Genomic DNA, 22320 nt, shown 5'->3' on the forward strand with positions numbered 1-22320 from the left:
GTCACATGGCTTGGCTGGGGTGTCGTGGGGCAAGGCCACGTGGCCTAATTTTTGTGCGCGAACCTTCCGTCACAAAAAAGCGCGAAAATAGACCGAGGGTTTAAGAATGATGAAAAAAGTCGTGTGCCAGACGATTTTGTAAACGGAGCTCATTTGGTGCCCGAAACGGCTCCCGGGGCCCCGGGGCCCATTTGTTGCTCCCGAACCTTTCGGCACGGAAATGCGCAAAAAGGAACCCAGGGGTTAAGAACAATGAAATAAAACCGTGTGCTAGATGGTTTTGCGAACGGAGCTCGTTTGGTGTCCCAAATGGCCCCTAGGGCCCCGCGGGGGTGTCGCGGTGCCTTGCTAAGGTGTCGCATGGCTTGGCTGGGGTGTCGTTGGGTAAAGCCATGGGGCCCAATTTTTGTGTGCGAACCTTCCGTCACGAAAAAGCACGAAAATGACCCATAGGTTAAGAACGATGAAAAAAAGCCATGTGCCAGATGGTTTTTGGAACGGAGCTCGTTTGGTACTTGAAACGGCCCCCGGCGCCGTGGAGTCCACTTTTTGCTCTCGAACCTTCCGACACGAAAATGTGCAAAAACAAACCCAGGGGTTAAGAACGATGAAAAAAAGGCGTGTGCCAGACGATTTTACGAAGGGAGCTAGTTTGGTTCCCCAAAGGACCAATGAGGTCCTGCGGGGGGTCGCGATGCCTTGCTGAGGTGTCACAAGGCACGACTAGGGTGTCGCGGGGCTAGGCCACAGAGCCCAATTTTTGTGCGCAAACCTTCCATCATGAAGAAGCGCGAAAACGGACCAAGGTTAAGAACTATGAAAAAAAAGCCTTGTGCCAGACGGTTTTTGAAATGGAGCTCGTTTGGTGTCCGAAATAGCCCCCGAGGCTCCGGGGCCCACTTTTTGCTCCTGAACCTTCTGGTATTGAAATGCGCAAAAACAGACCCAGGGGTTCAGAACGATGAAAAAAGCTGTGTGGCAGACGATTTTGTGAACGAAGCTCGTTTGCTGCCCCAAATGGCCTCGGGGTGCAGCTTTTATTGTGCGAACCTTTCGTCACGAAAAAGTGCGAAAACGGACCAAGGGGTTAAGAATGATGATAAAAAGTCGTGTGCCAGACAGTTTTGCGAACGAAGCTCGTTTAGTGATCCAAACGACCCCCAGGGCCGTGGGGCCCACTTTTTGCTCTCGAACCTTCCGACACGAAAATGCGCTAAAAGGGACCCAGGGGTTAAGAAGTATTAAAAAATTGCGTGTGCCAGACGGTTTTGCGAACGGAGCTCATTCGGTGCACCAAACGCCCCCCGGAGCCTCGCGGGGGTGTCGCAGTGCCTTGCTGGGGTGTCGCTAGGCACTGCTAGGGTGCCCGAAACGGCCCCCGGCGCCCCAGAGCCCACTTTTTGCTCCCGAACCTTCCGGGACAGAAATACACGAAAACAGACCTAGGGGTTAAGAACGATGAAAAAAGCCGTGTGCCAGACGGTTTTGCGATCGGAGTTCGTTTGGTGCCACAAATGGCCCTAAGGGCCCCGCAGGGGTGTCGCGATGCCTTGCTGGGGTGTCACATGGCTTGGCTGGGGTGTCATTAAGCAATGTTGGGGTGTCGTAGGGTAGGGCCACGGGGCCCAATTTTTGTGCACGAACCTTCTGTCACGAAAAAGTGCGAAAACAGACCTAGGGGTTAAGAACTATAAAAAAAAGCTGTGTGCAGATGGTTTTGTGATCGGAGCTCGTTTAGTGCCCCAAATGGCCCTCGTCCCAGACTACTCTCTGATCCTAAGAAAGGACATGACTGCAGCAGTTATCAACCCTTTTGTTGACAACTACTACGTAATAACTCTCACGGAAATAACTTTGATACCAATGAACAAATTCAGCAACCAACTAATTAAGTCAAGGAGGAAAACAACAACTGATTAAGTAGGCCCATTTTATATTACAACAATATAACATTTATACAACTCCAATACTTAACTACAAAATTTACAACAACACTGTAAAACCCTCCGAAAGTGTAACTGTGGCCCGTGGCAAACCTTGACCTTAGTAGCACTCTGGAACTCCTCATCTTTCGGTACCTAGAAAGAAAAACATGAAATAACAGAACGAGCTTCACAAAGCTCAGTGAGTGGTAAGCAACTTCTAGAGTCTATTTCAACTCATAAATAACAAGCATATCATAAATACGAGATTACACTCAAACCTCAGCCTTGAATGAGTCTGTTCTCAACTCTATCTACATGCACGGTAGATAGCTAAACTGATAACTACGTAGAATGAGTAAGTTGTCTACCTACACACACGGTAGATAGTTAACTGTTATTAAACTTAAACGCTTACTCTTTTGTGTTTCCCTTACGTCTTCTATGTGCACATAGCTCCCCGCACATGGGTTTAGAAGCTAAGCCCTTCGGCCCTCTGACCATCCCATACAAGGTTCCTCCCACAGGCTCAGGAACTAGACCTCTCGATCCCTTGACCATCCTGTGAGGTTTTACTTTCGGGCTTAGGAACTAGGTCTATTGACCCCCTGACCTTCTCGATCACATAATAACATTCTCATGCTAGATACTCATTCATAACATAAGCATATACAATTTACTCTAAAAGATATGCTTTAAGACTTAAGGAAAGTATCACTCACCTTGGTCGTTTAGTAACCTTTCTTTCTAGAAGTTCCTTGATCTTGAACCCTAAATTCTAGATTCAACTTAAAGCTCAGACTACTCATAGTTCTAGGCTTTATCTCGGGCTACTTTCTTCTACAAATATGATCTAAAATGTCTCAGGAAGCGTACCTCAAAATCTTAGCTCATAAATTCTCTTGCTTGGTCGGAAACATCAAAACATCAAGACTGGCCCAGCTTACCCGACAGCTCAATCCCTCTGTCTTGTCCTCATTCTCCAGCCCGATTCCTTGGAGATTCTTCTCTGGCAGCCCTACCTTGAAAACTAGACTCTTTTAGCTTTTAGATGGATTTGGAATCAAATCAAACGTAAGAGTATTCTAGGAGAACTCCTTGTCCCAAGTTGATGTTATTTCCTATCCTTTCTGTCCGACAACACCTCCCTCTTGGAACCTCTTGACCAACATATGGTCTTGCTACCAATGCATAGTCTCCTCCCAATACACTTTTCTTTATGTCCTTTGAAGAGAATTTGAGTTCTCATCTGAAGCCCTTGGGCCTATTTATATGCGTCCAAGATTGCTCTAAGGCCGACACCTCCTACTTGGCCGCATGTCCAAGTGTCTCTTCCTTACACTATTGCCGCAATCTTGCATCAGCGCAACCCAAGGTGTCTTGCTCCCTTCTACCAACACATAGCCCTCAACTTTGCATGTCTTCTTATGCATCCACCTCATTTGCTTAAGGCTTAATATTTCTTCCCAACAAGCCACATGTCTGGATGACGTCCTTGAATACGGTTCATCCTTTATATGCGTTCATCCAACCACATATGCGTTAACCACAAATGCGCCCATCCAATTGCCAACCTACTTATGTTCGGACACCATCCATCGGCGCATGTATCCATTCAATCTTTCCTTGTGCATCTAATTGATGCAACTTGGTCACTTATGATAGATGCTCGCAAGCTTCTCTTTGGCTGCATATCTTTCTCCTTCGCATGGCTTACCTTTACTCTACGCATTCAACTAGGATATTGACCAACACTCCTTCAACGCATACTACTAGTTTGTCCTATGCGCCCACATGCCCTTGGATGTCCAATGCATAGCACATCACCAATGCATAGCATATCACCAACGCATAGCACATCGCCAACGCATAGCACCTCACCAACACATAGCACATCACCAACGCATAGTGTAGCACTGTCGCATCCATCGCGTCCATCGCATCCATCGCTGTTTAGCATCGCATAGCACTATCGCATCCATCATGTCCATCGCATCCATTGCTGCTTACCATCGCATGGCACTATCGTGTCCAATGTCGCATGCCTCCCTTGCCGCATGCCATCCATCGATGCATGCTTCGTACCGCATTACCGCATGCCCTCGCATCACCGCATGCCCTTGCACCGCATCAGCACATACAACCAACGAATTTACTTCAGCTGCATACATGCATACCTTAGGCCGTATCACCACATGCTCTCGGCCACACACTCTCGCGTAGCAAAGCTGCCACATGCCCCCAATGCATAGCACTGCCCCATGTTATCAATGCATAACACTGCCGCATGTCATCAATGCATAGCACTTTTGCATAGCATCACCGTGTGACACCAATGCATAGTGTTACCGTATACCATCAACGCATACCCCCATCACCGCATGCCATCCATCGCCGCATGCTACCAATGCAACCATCGCATCCATCGCACCGCATGCGCACGTAGTATTGCCATAACCATCGCGTTCAACAACTAACGCCCTTAGATTCGCAACTTGAGCCTGCCGCATGCATTTTCCAACCTCTTCAAGACCTTGGCTGCTGTATGCACTACTAATCTCCCAAATAACCTCTCAAAGTCTAATGGCTAACTCATGGCACACACTAACGCATTATCAAATACTTAGTCATTTTTCTCCTTGGCTTCCAATGCATGGTTACTCTTGGCAATGCCTCTTGCCAATACTTCGGCCAATCATGCGTCCAACCTTACAAACGCATGATTGCCCTTTCAACTTATGCGTTAATGTCTCTTAAATCTTAACGCATGGGTCCTTTTGACCTTACACTTAGCCAAATTTCATCAATTAAAGCTTAACTCAAAACTACTCAAGGAAAATCTATTCAACACTTAGAAATTTCCTTCACTTCAACATAGGATTTAACTTTCACTTAGTTAATTCCTTTTAACACCTGCTTAAGTAGAAAAAATGAAAATATGAGTTTCATACCTCGGGACCCCAGGGGCTGCGCCGGAGGGCCATTTTTTCTATGCAAACCTTTCGTCACGAAAAAGCACGAAAACGGACCCAGGGGTTAAGAATGATGATAAAAAGTCGTGTGCCAGACAATTTTGTGAACGCAGCTCGTTTGGTGTCCGCTCCGCCTTCGTCGACCCACCCTACGTCTACTTCCATTGACTTTGCTAGCACCCGTTGACCAGCCAGTCCAGATGGTCTGGACCGGTCCGTTTGACCGATTCAACTTGGTTTTTGGTGTTTTTGGTCAGTTCGAGTGGTTTCTGAGCGGTTCTAGATGGTTCAAAGGTGTTTGAAGCTGGTTCGAGAGCAGTTTTTTGTACTACACCAAATTATTATTGTAATAATGTAGTTGTTAGCTTAATTTAAGAGACAAAACCAATCAATTTTAGGGTGTTTAATTAATTATGCATGTTGATTTATGTTTTAACTAAATTTTGAATCTTGTTGTGCATATAATATGCCATATAGATTTAAAATCCCACCATAGGTAAGCATGTGCATGCATTTAATATATTTTATAATTGTTATAATGTATATAGTATGCATGTTAAGTTTTCTTTAATATAAAGTGTTATATTAAAGCATGATCATCAAGTATGTATGTATGTTATAGATGTATGATTCTAGGGTTATAATGGTTATAATTTTATTTTATAATTGTTATAAAATAACCTAGACTTTAAAATCTATAACAAAGGAAAAAGTTGCATGTTCACTTAGGATTAAATTGGTGCAATTTCAATCGGCTTTTCTAAAGAGTTAGAATAGGCTGATTACTTGTTAAACAAAGAGTTATTTACTTACCCGGGGAGATCTTGTCTAAAGGTTGGGGGTTCTTAAGATGACGGTTTACGGAACACCTCCTACCTAGAGACTGGTGTCTAAGTCAAATAATCCTAGTTTTAATGAGCATGCGTGAGAGATGTGAGGTAATAAAATTTGTTTATCACCTAGACATCATAGGTTAAAATCCAATATAAGAGTTATACATGGATCTATCACCTAGACTTAGGATATGTTTAATTTAGCCGAAATATATCTCTAAGTATTTTTTTATACCCTAAACCGTTATAGAACACTTCAGCTAGAGAGAAGTAGCGTACTTTTTGCTCTAGCGTCCCTAAGAGTTCCATCGTGAGGTCCATATAGGGATTTGGGCCATGCTTAGGAGCGGACTCCCTTCGGAGAGTGTTTGCATGTATCAATATCAAGGTGAATAGGAGAAGTAGTTCATGGTAAGTGGGTGAGGGGTATGTAACAACATATCCCACGGTCTCTTCCATTAGGTCGCACCGTGAGATTCCTATAATGCAACTGCACGTCTGCCCTGGAGCGACCTTTCCCTTCGGAGGGTTGTATTATAGGATTCAGAACACCGTGAACTCCAAATCTGGATAGGCTCTCTTAGATCAGTTTTCATATTGACTTTTCACTTTCGGGAGCATGTTGATTCTGGTTTCTGAAATCCAAAAATGGAAGGTTACACTTACAAAAATTACTAAGATGTTAGTATATTCTCGACCAAAGTAGCGATAACTAAAGTGCTATAGGAATAAAGAGTTATTCTGGGGTTAGCATCTAGTCAAGATTGTCTTGGTTCAAAAGAGGAATAATCGACTGCCCTTCGGTGGAGATTACTCTAAACTTTTGAAATATCGTTGCAAAATATAATAATGAAGGGTACATTATTAGTTTTTTTTGCTAAACTTGATTGGATTTAAAAGATTAATGTTTTTTACTAAAAAAGGATATGTTTATCTTTTCAACATGAATAGCTCGATAATTTAACTCTTAGCTTCCGAGAAACTAAACGGCGATAATTATTCGGCATGGAAATCATATCTAAACACAATACTGGTAGTTGACGATTTAAGATTTATCTTAACTGAGGAATATCCTCAAGCCCCAGCCTCAAATGCTAACCGAACTGTTTGGGAAGCATATGATCGATAGGTCAAAGCAATGAAAAGGCCGTGTTTACATTCTTGCCAGCATGTCTGATGTTTTGGCAAAGAAACATGAATTCTTAGCTACGGCTAAAGAGATAATAGATTCATTAAGTGAAATGTTTGGGCAACCATCATGGTCCCTTAGACACGAGGCAATTAAGCAGATTTACACGAAGCGGATGAAGGAGGGGACCTCTGTTAGAGAACATGTCCTGGACATGATGATGTACTTCAATATCGCTGAAGTAAATGGTAGACCCATTGATGTGGCTAACCAGGTTAGCTTTATCTTACAATCTCTTCCGAAGAGTTTTATACCTTTTGAGACAAATGTGTCTTTAAATATGATAGAATTTAACCTCACTACCCTTCTTAATGAGCTCCAGTGATTCCAAAACCTTACTTTAGGTAAGGGGAAGGAAATGGAAGCAAATGTTGCTACCACTAAGAAAAAATTTATAAGAGGATCGTCCTCTAAAAATAAAGCTAGACCCTCTAAAGCTCAAATGAAAAAGAAGGGAAAAGGGCAGGCTCCAAAGATAAAAAAGAGAAAGAAGGATATAGATAAAGGAAAATGTTTCCACTGTAATCAAAACAGGCATTGGAAGAGAAATTGCCCGAAGTACCTTGCAGAGAAGAAAGATGAGAAAACGACACAAGGTAAATGTCACACCCCGCCCCAGACCACCTTCTTAGCCTAGAGAAAGGCGTGACTGCAGCAGTAACCAACCCTTGGGCTGACACTTACTACCTAATAACTCTTGCGAAATAACTCTGATACCAATTATATTCATATGCAACGGGGCATCTTTAGGCCCACAATTTATTAACTTCGAAACATAATATGTTTAGAGTCATTACAACACTAGATTTACAAGTCCCAAAACCCACAAACCCTAGTCCCTATATGAACAATAGTAATATGTGTACAATATTAATAGTAACCACCTAGCAAACGGTTACAAGTCTTTTGGTCCTTTAGTGGCAGAGCAGATACTGAGCTATCTTCAGAGGATTTGACTGCTACCTGTTGGGGGGGGGGGGGGGGGGGGGGGGACAAAACATTTGAAAACGAGGTGAGCTTACGCCTAGTGAGTGACCGAGAAAACATAGTAAATTCTCATGCATGATTTCAGTAATGAGTTTTTAACTGAAACATAAACTTTTACAGTACTTGTACTGCAGTATAAACATTTTCCAAGCGTAAAACACATAAAGCTGTTTTAATCATAAAACAATAAAATCATTTCTCAATCCAATGTACCCTACTGTGGGTAAAACAATCCCAACACCAACTACTAGTCCAGAGAGAACCCTTTTGTTCAATCTCTGTCTCTATTCACCTGTGGCCACACTAAGTACCCTCACACATTAGGTACTTCTGCTCAGATACCTTCTTAATGTCCTTCAGTATCAAGCTACTAGGATACCTTCTCAAACGTCCTTCAGTATCCCGTTGGCTTGGTACCATCTCAAACGTCCTTCAGTACCAATAGATACCTTCTCAAATGTCCTTCAGTATCTAGTTGGTTGGATACCTTCTCAAATGTCCTTCGGTATCGCATTTTAGTAAAACTAGTCATAAACGACTTTTCTCTTTAAAGCATGTAAAATAGAACACATATAAAACATGACTTTAAAGATATTAATGCATGCTGGATCAAATCAACACATATAAATAGTTTTTCAACAATTTCTCACACATGCATGCGTTCAAAACATAATTCACAACTTGCCTGGAAATCACTTCATAAAACTAGTAGGCATGAGAATATTCTCGAAAACATGCTTTCCATAACACGTTGTAATCAAACAGTTTAAGAAAAATGTTTTAGTTAAAACATTTTAGCCACTCACTTTGATTTCTTAGGAGTTTTTCACTTTAGTGGCTCCTTGGGCTCCTTTTCACCCCTAGAATCCATATTCAACTTACAGCTTAGATTACTCATAGTTCTTGACCTTATTTTGAAATACTTCCTTCTACAAACTTATTCTAAACTGTCTCATAAACCTTACCCTAAAATTTCAGCTCATAAATTCTTGTGGTTTGCCCGGAATAACAAAATATTCAAGACTCATCCAGACTGATCCGATAGTCAGACCCTTCTGCCTTCCTTTCAATCTTCAGCCTGGTTCCTTTGTGGTTTTCCCTCCGGCAGCCCCACTCTAAAAACTAGACTTCTAGAGATTTCAGATGGCTTTGAAATCACTCCAAACGCACGAGTAGATTGGGAGATCTCCTCGTCCAAATTTGATACATTTTTCTCAACCCTCACTGTTCTCCCTCTCATTTACAAAATTTATGATTTTGTGATTTGAAAATAAAATCCCAAAGCTCTATTTATAGGCGTTCAAATCTCTCATGGTGTTGACAGCACCTACTTGGCTTCATGGCCAAATATTTATTTCTCCCCTTATCAACACAAGCTTGCATCACCTTGTCCTAAGGTGTTTTCTTCATATGAATCCACCAAATTTCCTTAGCCCTTAAGAATTTTTCTTATGAAGACACTTAATTTTGGTTGACGTTTGCCCTTGTGTCTTCAACCTTTTTTTGTATTCAATTTAGGGTTCCCAATGTATAATCTACAAGAACGTGGCCAAATTCAACTATAGGTGCTTGCCCGGCTGTTTGATGCATAGCGCGAGGGCCTTCGACGTTTGTGTGGGCGAGGCATTCGAAAACAGCACCGGACGAGGCGTTGCTACACGCACAGGCTACTCTTGCTTTCTCCACTCTCGCTCCTCCCACTTTCTCACTGGTCTCGCTCTCTCCACTCTCGCTCTTTCCCACTTTCTCGCTCAAAATCTCGCTCTCTCCACTCTCGCTCTCTCCAAATTTCTCGCTCAACATCTCACTTTCTCTACTCTCGCTCTCTCCCACTTTCTCGCTCAAAATCTTGCTCTCAATGATCTCACTGGTCTCGATCTCAATGATCTCGCTCTCAACGATCTTGCTGATCTCACTCTCAATAATCTCGCTCTTAGCTACTGCAAACATTGTTTGTCTCTGTGCAATTTCTACACGATTGTGCCACTAGCCAATTGCCTTCCAGTGCTTTGTGCACAACACGAATTTCATATAAGTTTTCCTTACTTAGCCAATTTTTTCCAAATTTCCCCAAACTCAATTTCCATATTTTTCTTTTCAAATCCCCATTCCTTCTTCACCATTCCATACTAGCTTCCTCGTCAACCTATTTTATTATACAAATTAAATAGAAAAACACACTTAAGTAGAAAATTAGGGTTCGGGGTTCACATTTACCTCCTCCTTTTAAAAATTTCATCCTCGAAATTTTGTCATAAGCCTGTTAGTCAAACAATTGCGGATGCTTATTTCTGATTTGCTCTTTGGCATCCAATGTTGCTTCTTCCGTAGCATGATTTCACCATAGCACCTTTACTAATGGGATTGTCTTATTCCTTAAGACCTGTTCTTTTCTATCAAGAATCTCCACTGGTTCCTCTTTATATGATAAATTCTCTATCAACTGTACCGGTTGCTCAGGCAATATATGAGTAGGATCTGGCACATATTTTCTAAGCATTGACACATGAAATACATCATGAATACGAGATAACTCTAGAGGTAACTCCAATCGATATGCCATTGGGCCAACTCTTTCTATTATCTCATAGGGTCCAATGTATCTCGAGCTTAATTTCCCTTTCCTACTGAACCTGAGTATTCCTTTCCATGGAGATAATTTCAGAAATACTTTATCACCAACTTCAAACTCTAATTTTCTCCTCCGCTTATTAGCGTAACTCTTTTTACCTATCTCGAGCGGTCTTAAGATTATCTCTATAATCTGAATGTTGTCTGATGTCTGTTGTACAAGTTCTGGACCTAGCAATTTCCTTTCATCGACTTCATTCCAGCATATCGGAGTTCTACATAGCCTTCCGTATAATGCTTCATACGGTGCCATCCTGATACTCAAATGATAACTGTTGTTATACACAAATTTGATCAATGAAAAATGCGTATCCCAACTTCCCTTAAATTCCAATATACATGCTCTCAGCATGTCCTCTAATGTCTGGATTGTCCACTCCGGCTGACCATCCGTCCGTGGATGAAAAGCAGTACTAAAAGATAACTTGGTTCCCATAGCTCTCTGCAAACTAGGCCAAAACTTCGATGTAAATCTGGAGTCTCGATCTGATACTATTGAAACTGGAGCTCCAAATTGACTCACAATTCGATCAACATACAACTTAGCTAATTGGTCTAGGGTAAAAGTAACTTCAACAGGTAAAAACTTAGCTTTTTTTGTCAATCTATCCATAATTATCCATATACCATCATAGCTCGCTAGTGTTCTAGGTAATCCATACAAAAAATCCATCGTAATATGCTCCCACTTCCACTATGATACTGGGAGTGGATTAAATAATCCTGTTGGTCTCTGTCTATCCAGTTTAACTTATTGACATATTAAACACCTGTCAACATACTCCGCTATTTCTCTTTTCATACCAGGCCACTAGTACGATCTCTTTAATGTTCTGTACATCTTCGTACTGCTCAGATGCATAGCATAGGCCGAACTATGTGCCTTTTCTAGAATAGCTTGTTTAAGTGCTAAGTTCATAGGTACGCATACCCTATCCACTTTTAATAGCACTTTTTCTGCTCTTAATTGGTAGTCCGTCCTCAAAACCTTTACCTACTTCTTCAGATAACTTTTGAAGATCAGAATCCTTTAATTGTTCACGTAGAATATCTTCTATGAGAGTAGGACGCACTTAAAATGAAGCTAGTAACCCTCCTGTTTGGCCGATTGATAATGCTGCCCCAACATTATACAACTCATGGATCAATGTGCCCTTCACTGAATTAACACTAGCTTTAGCTGATCTAGTTTTTCGAATTAAAGCATCAGCTACCACATTTACTTTACTTGGGTGATAGTCAATCGTTCAATCATAATCTTTAATCAACTCGAGCCATCTTCTCTGTCTCAAGTTTAGTTCCTTCTGATCAAAGATATACTTTAGGCTCTTATGATCCGTAAATATATGACATCACTCACCAAACAGGTAATGTCTCCACAATTTTAGAGCTAACACAACTGTTGCTAACTCTAAGTCGTGTGTAGGGTAATTACATTCATGCTTCTTTAACTGTCGCGAAGCATAGGCTACTACTTTTCCTTCTTGCATCAGCACACATCCTAACCCTTGTCGGGATTCATCACAATAAACTTCAAATTCCTTACCTGGTGTAGGTAGAGTTAATACTGGTGTTAATACTAAACTTTGTTTCAGCACTTGGAAACTATGCTCACATTTTGGCGACCACTCAAACTTCGCATCTTTTCTGGTTAGGTTTGTCAATGGAAGAGCTATCTTAGAAAAGCCCTCCACGAATCTCCTATAATAACCTGCTAAACCCAAAAAACTGCATACTTCGGTTACATTCAGGGGTCGTTCCCAATTAACTACTGCTTCTATTTTTTGGAAATCAACGCTAACTCCATCAGCTGAAACTATATGCCCAAAGAATACAACTTGATTTAACCAAAAATCACACTTACTAAATTTGGCATATAACTTCTTTTCTCTTAAAATTTGTAACACCATCCTCAGATGTTCTTTGTGTCTCTCCACACTACTAGAATATACTAGTATGTCGTCTATGAATACTATCACAAACTGATCCGATAAGAATGAAATATCCTATTCATCAAGTCCATAAATACCGCAGAAGCATTTGTCAATCCAAACGGCATTACTAGGAACTCAAAATGTCCATATCTAGTTCTGAATGCAATCTTTGGAACATCTGTGCCTTTCACCTTCGGTGATAGCCTGATCTCAAATCTATCTTAGAGAATACCATGGCCCCATTTAACTAATTGAAAAGATCATCTATACGAGGCAATGGGTACTTATTTTTAATGGTCACCTTATTCAACTGTCTATAGTCTATGCATAATCTAAAAGTACCATATTTCTTCTTAACAAACAAGACTGGCGCTCCCCAAGGCGACACACTGGGTCTAATGTACCCCTTATCTACAAGTTCCTATAATTGAACTTTTAACTCCTTCAGTTCCGTTGGTGCCATCCTATATGGTGCCTGGGATATAGGTGCTATGCCCGGAACTAATTCAATAGTGAACTCTATTTCCCTATCAGGTCGTAAGCCTGGTAACTCTTCAGGGAACACATCTAAAAATTCTTGTACCACAGGTACATCCTCAGGTTTCAGTTTCTTATCCTGTGAAACTGCTACATAGGCTAAATAGGCTTCACATCCTTTACTCAAAAACTTCCTAGCCTTCACTGTTGATATTAAACTTCCTGGAAGTATTCTTTTACTTCCCACCAGGGTTATTATTTTTTCACCTGGTTTCCTAAACACTATGTCTCTCTTAAAACAATCCATAGTGGCATAGTGTTTACTTAGGAAATCCATACCTAGGATAACATCAAACTCTAGTGATTCTAAGGGAATCAAGTCAACCCAAAAACTCTGATTTCCAAGAGTTACTTCACAATTCCTGTAATACTCATGTACAACTAGAGTATCTCCTACAGGCATAGAGATAAACAAATCCTCATTCATACGCTCAGTCACTCTATCTATATGTAATGCACACATGCTAGATATGAATGAGTGCATAGCACCAGGATCAAATAATGCATAAGCGGATTGATTACATAAAGTTATCGTACCAGTTACGACATCTGGAGCCTCTTCCGTTTCCTTGTGTGTCATAGCGTATACTCTACCCTACTGTTGCTGCTGTTGTTGTTGGGGTCGTACAGCTACCCCTTTCTGCTTAGCTACACTGGATCCCTCGACTCTAGTTTCGGTCGTTCTAGGTTGGTTTATAGTCTGGGTAACTTCTCTTTGCTCATTCTGTGCTCCATGACCTAGCTGAGGACAATCTCGCCTGAAATGGCCAACTTGTCCGCACTAGAAACACACATTCCTATTACCATAACATACTTCTGTATGAGGCCTACCACAGTTTACACAAAGTGGTTTCCTCCCCATACTAGCTACTGACTTGCTAGTGTGACCTGATACTGATCTACCATTCGGTCCAGCTGCAGGTCTTGACCTCATCTGACTGGAGTACATCTTCCCTCACTACACTCTGCTCTACTCGGATACCGGTCTCAACTAACTGAGTGAAATTCACCCAATTGGATGTAGAGATAATGGGTGTACGTATTTTTCTTCTTAGGCCATTCTCAAATCTTCTACACCTCTCCTTTTCTTCCACGATGATCGGAAGGGCATACTGAGATAACTCAGTAAATCTTTGTTCATACTCAACAACCATCATTACTTCCTGAGTTAGCCTAAGGAATTACTCCCTCTTCGCTTCTTTAAAAGAACTAGGGTAGTATTTATCTTCGAATACTTGTCTGAACTCAGACCAAGTCATAGTTTCTAAACTACCCCTTCTAGCCTCTATCACTTTCCACCATTTCTCAGACCCTTTTTGTAGCAAGAATGCCGCTAACTCGACCTTACAGTACTCAGGGCACCTCATTACCTTAAAACACTTCTCAATCAAATCCAACCAGATCTCAGCATCTACTAGATCTGTGGCTACATCGAACGTCGTGGCTCCTAAAGTTTTCAGGTTTTCGACCTCGAATTTCTTTTCTAGATCATTCTAAATCGATCCCACACTCGCCGCCAATCTTTGAGTGATTCTATCGAATACTCGATCCTCCATCTGGGTTCTACATATACCCTTGGTGTACTTGACTTGTTTGTAGAAGTTGTTTCCTGCTCTACTGAGTCTCTAACTCTTTTCCCCTTCAGATTTGGGTCCCGTCTAACTTCAGGACCTCCGCTGGTAGGGTCAACATTCCTCTCCTCAGTGTGCTTGCTCCGCTTGCCACTTCTCCTCAGCATCTTTGCCTAATTATTAGGTACACATGTTAGGGACTTATCTATGGGACTTAATCTAATGCATGAACTCTCTCTTTCACCCAAAACCTAATTATTAGGTAACCCAAAAGCTAGTTCAAACCTTTCCCAAGTTTACATATACCTTTGCTCTGATACCAAGCTGTCACACCCCACCCCAGACCACTTTCTTAGCCTAGAGAAAGGCGTGACTGCAGCAGTTACCAACCTTTGGGCTGACACTTACTGCCTAATAACTCTTGTGGAATAACTCTGATACCAATTAAAATTCATATGCAACGGGACATCTTTAGGCCCACAATTTATTAACTTAGAAATATAATATGTTTAGAGTCATTACAACACTAGATTTACAAGTCCCAAAACCCAAAAGCCCTAGTCTCTATATGAACAACAGTAACAGGTGTACAATATTAACAGTAACCACCTAAACAGATGGGTTACAAATCTCTTTATCCTTTAGTGCCAGAGTAGATACTGAGCTATCTTTAGAGGATTTGACCGCCTGTTTGTTGGGGGGGTGGGGGAGAGGAATGGGGTGAGCTTACGCCCAGTGAGTGACAGAAAAAACATAGTAAATTCTCATGCATGATTTTAGTTATGAATTTTTAACTGAAACATAAACTTTTACAGCACTTGTACTACAGTATAAACATTTTCCAAGCGTAAAACACATTAGGCTGTTTTAATCATAAAACAATAAAATCATTTCTCAATCCAACGTACCCTACTATGGGTAAAACAATCCCAACACCAACTACTAGTCCAGAGAGAACCCTTTTGCTCAATCTCTGACTCTATTCACCTGTGGCCACACTAAGTACCCTCACACATTAGGTACTTCTGCTCAGATACCTTCTCAATGTCCTTCAGTATCGAGCTACTAGGATACCTTCTCAAACGTCCTTTAGTATCCCATTGTCTTGGTACCTTCTCAAACGTCCTTTAGTACCAATAGATACCTTTTCAAATGTTCTTCAGTATCTAGTTGGGTGCTAAAATGTCCTTCGATATCGTATTTTAGTAAAACTAGTCATAAACGACTTTTCTCTTTAAAACATGTACAGTATAACACATATAAAACATTACTTTAAAGAGGTTAACACATGCTGGATCAAATCAACACATAAATAGTTTTTCAACAATTTCTCACACATGCATGCGTTGAAAACATAATTCACAACTTTCTTGGAAATCACTTCATAAAACTAGTAGGCATGAGAATATTCTCGAAAACATGCTTTCTATAACACGTTGTAATCAAACAGTTTAAGCAAAATGTTTTAGTCAAACATTTTAGCCACTCACTTTGATTTCTTAGAAGCTTTTCACTCTAGTGGCTCCTCGGGCTCCTTTTCACCCCTAGAATCCAGATTCAAATTACAGCCAACTATTATACTTGTCGAGATAATTACTATAACCCAAAACCCTTCCGTAACGTTTATAGTTTTCCTTAGGAGTAATCTTATGATCAATGAATAGTTAAAGTATCATACGGTATCAGAATATGAGTGTGTGCCTGGGGAGTACTTGGGTCCAAAGGTGTACGTTCGTGAGCCCATGCTAAAGTTTCAATCAATTTTTGCCAATATTCGTGCCAGGAAATTAAGAACATAAATCCAGTAGCCTAAACAAGATGTCCAAATAAGAACATCCACGCCCAGACTGATAAACTATTCATACCAAAAGGATTATATCCATTGATAAGTTGTGAAGAGTTTAACCATAGATAATCTCTTAACCATCCCATCAAATAAATGGAAGATTCATTAAACTGTGAAACGTTACCCTGCCATAATGTGATGTGCTTCCAGTGCCAATAAAAGGTAATCCATCCAATGGTATTTAACATCCAGAAAATTGCCAAATAAAAGGCGTCCCAAGCCGAAATATCACAAGTACCACCTCGTCCCGGACCATCGCAACTCATATAAATGGTACAAGGAAATGGAATCCTAGAATGGCACCTTATATCTCTGCAAAACATAAAGGTATTCATATTATAAATCTTACTAGAACTGCTTGTTTTTTATCAGAAGCTTGTGATTTAGTTTTTGATGCAGCAAGTAGGGGCAAACAATTCTTAATTGTTGCTACCAAAAATAAAGCAGCGGATTCAGTAGCCCGGGCTGCAACAAGGGCTCAGTGTCATTATGTTAATAAAAAATGGCTCGGGGGGATGTTAACAAATTGGTCTACTACAAAAATGAGACTGCATAAGTTCAGGGACTTGAGAACGGAACAAAAGACGGGGGACTCAACCGTCTTCTGAAAAGGGATGCTGCTATATTAGATTAGTATTAGTTAGTGATCTCCGCTCAGTGAGTCCTTTCTTCCGTGATGAACTGTTGGCACCAGTCCTCCATTTTGTCTCTGTGGATTGAGGAGAAAGGGGGCCCGAGGAGAGAAATAATGAATATTATTTCAACCGGAAAGTTACAATCCGGTACATAATTGATTAAAATATCATAAGTTCATAAAAAAGGAAAACAAAATGAATAAAGGAAGAAACTTCTTCCGATTAGGTTTTTGAATGATGAACTAGTATGTATACATTCACTCATATAAAATAAGATCAATTCCCATCTACCATTGCGTATTGGTACTTATCGAGTATAGAATAGATCTGCTTCTTTTTGTTCCTACGAATAGAATAGAATTGTTCCATTATTACTAAAAGAATAGACCAAATATTAATCTTTTCATCAAGATAATCCCCTCACCTCAAAGGGGGAGGTCCATAGCATAGTTTTTTTTTCAGTGCAATAAAGTTACATAGTGTCTATTTTTTCATTGATAAAGGGGTATTTCCATGGGTTTGCCTTGGTATCGTGTTCAAACCGTTGTATTAAATGATCTCGGTCGTTTTCTTTCTGTTCATATAATGCATACAGCTCTAGTTGCTGGTTGGGCCGGTTCAATGGCCCTATACGAATTAGCAGTTTTTGATCCCTCTGATCCTGTTCTTGATCCAATATGGAGACAAGGTATGTTCGTTATACCCTTCATGACTCGTTTAGGAATAACCAATGAGATAAACCGATAATGCATCTATTGTACCCACTAATTATCCAAAATTGATAATAGTAATAGTAACTACATAAATTACTTGTTTTAATGGTTCAAAAAATGATTAGATTCATTATGAAGTTTTACCATGAGCGGATTGAATCCATTGGGCAAATATGGGTTCGATTAAGATTTGTTTTTCCGGAGTACCAAAAGTAAGCATGATATCATTATGAACATAAAGCCCCAAAGTATGGAACCCTAGAAAAAGGCTGGCCCAACTTAAATGGGATATGATAGCTTCTTTATAGTCTAACATTCTTGCCAATACATTATCCTCATTCTGTTCTGGATTGTAATCTCTAATAAAAAATATAGCTCCATGAGCAAAAGCTCCTGTCATAATGAATCCTGCTATGTTTGAAGTTCACTTGAATCTGTTGTCCATATTTTGAACAATGTTCCTTCTAAAAGTGTTTCAGAAACACCTTATGAGCTATGAAAAGGGTGTAAAAGTAGTTTATGTCACTTTAGAATTTGGGGTTGCCCAGCACATGTGTTGGTACAAAATCCCAAGAAATTGGAACATCGTTCAAAGTTATGCCTATTTGTAGGTTATCCAAAGGAAACAAGGGGTGGTCTATTTTATCATCCTCAAGAAAACAAGGTATTTGTATCAACAAATGCCACATTCCTAGAGGAAGACCACATTAGAAATCATCAACCAAGCAGTAAAATAGTGTTGAAAGAAATTTCAAAGGACGCTGCAGATAGAGCTAGTTCATCTACTAAAGTAATAGATAAAACTAGTACATCTGGTCAGTCACATCATTCTCAAGAGTTGAGAATGCCTTGACGTAGTAGAAGGGTTGTTCATCATCATTACCGTTACTTGGGTTTAACAAAAACACAAGTCGTCATACCTGATGACGGCATAGAGGATCCATCGACCTATAAACAGGCGATGAAAGATGTGGATCGTGTTCGGTGGGTCAAAGCCATGGACCTCGAAATGGAGTCTATGTACTTCAATTCTGTTTGGAAACTTGTAGATCAACCAAATGATGTAAAACCAATTGGTTTGTAAGTGGATCTACAAGAGAAAATGAGACCAAGCCGGTAAAGTACAGACTTTTAAGGCTCGACTTGTGGCAAAGGGTTATACCCAGAGAGAGTGAGTGGACTATGAAGAACTTTCTCTCCCGTTGCCATGCTTAAGTCTATTAGAATACTCTTATTCATTGCCACCTTTTATGACTATGAAATCTGGCAGATGGATGTCAAGACAGCCTTTCTAAATGGCGATCTTGAAGAGAGTATCTATATGGCTCAATCAGAGGGGTTTATTGCACAGGGTCAAGAACAAAAGGTTTGTAAGCTTCAAAAATCCATTTATGGGTTGAAACAAGCTTCTAGATCCTGGAATATAAGGTTTGATACTGCGATCAAATCTTACGGCTTTGAACAGAATGTTGACGAGCCTTGTGTTTATAAGAAGATCGTCAATTCTACTATAGCATTATTAGTTTTATATGTTGATGATATTCTACTCATTATGAATGATGTAGGATATCTTACTGACGTCAAACAATGGCTAGATACACAATTCCAAATGAAAGATTTAGGAAATGCACAGTATATTCTTGGGATCCAAATTTTTTGGAATCGCAAGAATAGGACACGAGCCATGTCTCAAGCATCTTATATAGACAAAATATTGCCTAGATATAAAATGCAGAATTCTAAAAAGGGTCTGATCCTTACTGAATACACTGACTATGATTTCCAAACTAATAAGCATGCTAAAAAGTCTACATCTGGATCAGTGTTCACTCGTAACGAAGGATCAGTAGTGTGGAGAAGCGTAAAATAGACCTGTATAGCTGACTCCACAATAGAAGCTGAATACGTAGCTTCTTGCGAAGCAGCAAAAGAAGCAGTATGGCTGAGAAAATTCTTGACAGATTTGGAAGTTGTTCCAAATATGCATCTACCCATCACCTTGTATTGTGACAACAACGATGCAGTTGCAAATTCAAAAGAACCTTGAAGCCATAAATGGGGAAAGCACATCGAACGCAAGTACCACCTTATCCGAGAAATCGTACACCGTGGTGACGTTGTAGTGACCCAGATACCTTCTAAGCAAAACATTGCTGATACTTTTACAAAAACCCTCACGGCTAAAGTTTTTGAGGGTCACCTATAGAGTTTAGTCTATGGTGTTTGTAAACTAGGACAAATAGGAGAACTTTTGGGTATATGCCCTAGTGTATTGTATTCATATGTTTATTGTACTCATATGTAATATTAATTTCTCACAGTTAAATTCAACATCGTTTGATCCTACTAGGAGTTTTAGTCCAAGTGGGAGTTTTTTGGATTTTATGTCCTAAAACTTGTAGTTTGTAATATCATATTCTTGTTGAATAAAGCTGTTATTGAAAATCTTTAGTAAATTTAAATTCTATATTCATGAATCCAATAAATTGAGGATCCGAGGCTATTAAGTTTAAGTTTGAACTTTATGTAGTGACATAAATGTGGATCAAGTTCAAATATATAGCCAAAATGGTCTATAGTATATGAATAAGGTTGGGCGCCTTATTCTGGGGACACTATGGATGCGGCTCATTTTGTAGTTAGTAAAAACGATGTGATCCTAAACCGTTCATGTGGAGACATGAAAATGGGGGCATCCTATGTAAAGAGTTTACATAAGACTGAACCGTAAAATAGTCACTTTTTACGTTCTAAATGCCGTTTAATGTATAAAACTGACTATTTTGCTAATTGATGACCTAGGTAACTTAATCTTAATCCTGAGCTAACCATGAACTCCTGTTCACTCGGAATTATCCTTAGATCTGCATATGTGAAGGCAGCTCATTATCGCTGGCCCAATAAGCCTCCCATTTCAGGGGTAAGATCAGGTGGATAGCTAGGAACATAAGGTGCAAGACGGAATTCACTCCTACCCTTTATAAGGATAGTAGATAGGTTATTCCCTTTAGTACTGAATCCAGGTGTTGAACAAGGGGCCTACGCTCTCATTAGCCCGAGAGGGGTTCGGTTTATAGATTGGACCTTAAACCAAGTGTTCATTAGAGGATCAGTGGAACTTAAGGAATAAGATGTAGTCTCAGGGGTAAAGCAGTTTTTATGACCCAGCCGAGATTACGAACAACCTGTGAAGGATTAACTTATTGATCATGATTATATCATATGGACCCAAATATATCTATAGTGAGGGGAGTGCAACTACGAGACTATAATGGAATGACCCGTGACTTAACGAATGTTGATTAGCTCCATCTAAAGAGTTTAGCCAGCTAATCTCAGATCGTTGGAGCCCATGATCTATAGGTCCATTAGGTTTCCCTACTAGCTCATATGGAATAAACTTAGAATAGTATGATAGAATAATTCAAATTGTTCAAATTAGGTGAAGAGAGAGAAACCGACAAGTATATGTGATATAGTGGTTAGTTTTTTAGTTTAGAATATAGCTTTAATATTTAAATGTGATTTAAATATCAAGAATATGAATACGTTCATATTTGGAAGCTCGGAAATAATGGAAATGGTCAAAGATGTAAAAAGTCAAAGAGTTGACTTTTGACTTTAAAAAGTCAAACTTTGACCGACCTTATATTCAAATGTGATTTGAATTTCGAGAAAATGAATGCGGATTCATGCTCGGGAGGTCAAAATTAGTCAACACGGAAAAAATATAAAAAAGTCAATGTTGACTTTTTGGTCAAAGTTTGACTTTGACCAAATGACTATTTTGCCCTTTGACTAAAGTTAGTGGGAAAATCCAAAATTTTGTTGGATAATTCCACTAACAAAATATTGGGCTAGGTGTCGGCTTATAGTGGAAACATTAAGCCCACTTAGATATTGGATTCTAGGTTTTGGGATTTTATGAAGTTATTTCATGCAATTTTGCATGGCCCTTTTCTATAAATATGGGCTTGTGATTTTGGATTAAAAGCTTTTGGAATTTTTGCCAAAATAGTTTTCTAAAATTGGGCTAAAAAAAAATTCAAACCCAACCCAAAATCCCTTCTTCTATTTCCATCTCTTTCTTTCTCTCTCTCGGGTTCTTCATCAGTCGGGTCCCATAATCTGGTTATGAGTCTAGAGGATAGTAGGTTAGTTCTAGTAGTTGTCTGGTTCGTGTTCGAGCAGAGATAGACGAGTTTCAGGAGCTTCAAAGGTAATATTTCAAAATAACCCTAATTAGTTTATTTAGGATTGCATGTTTTATTTGTGCAATTAGAGTAAAATCAATTCTCATTTCCACTGTGCATTCCTATATTTCCATCAACTGTGTGCAAGACGGTTTTGTGAACGAAGCTTGTTTGGTGCCCCAAAGACCCCTAGGGCCTCGTGGGCTGCGCCGAGGGGCCGTTTTTTGTGCTCGAACCTTCCGTCACGAAAAAGAGCAAAACGGACTCAGGGGTTAAGAATGATGATAAAAATTCGTGTGCTAGATGGTTTTGCGAACAGACCTCGTTTGGTGCCCCAAACGACCCCCGGGTCCGTGG

Source organism: Benincasa hispida, chromosome 2 (genome assembly GCF_027475165.1).
Source record: "Benincasa hispida cultivar pf3 chromosome 2, pf3_genome.v1.1, whole genome shotgun sequence".
Classification (NCBI taxonomy): domain Eukaryota; kingdom Viridiplantae; phylum Streptophyta; class Magnoliopsida; order Cucurbitales; family Cucurbitaceae; genus Benincasa; species Benincasa hispida.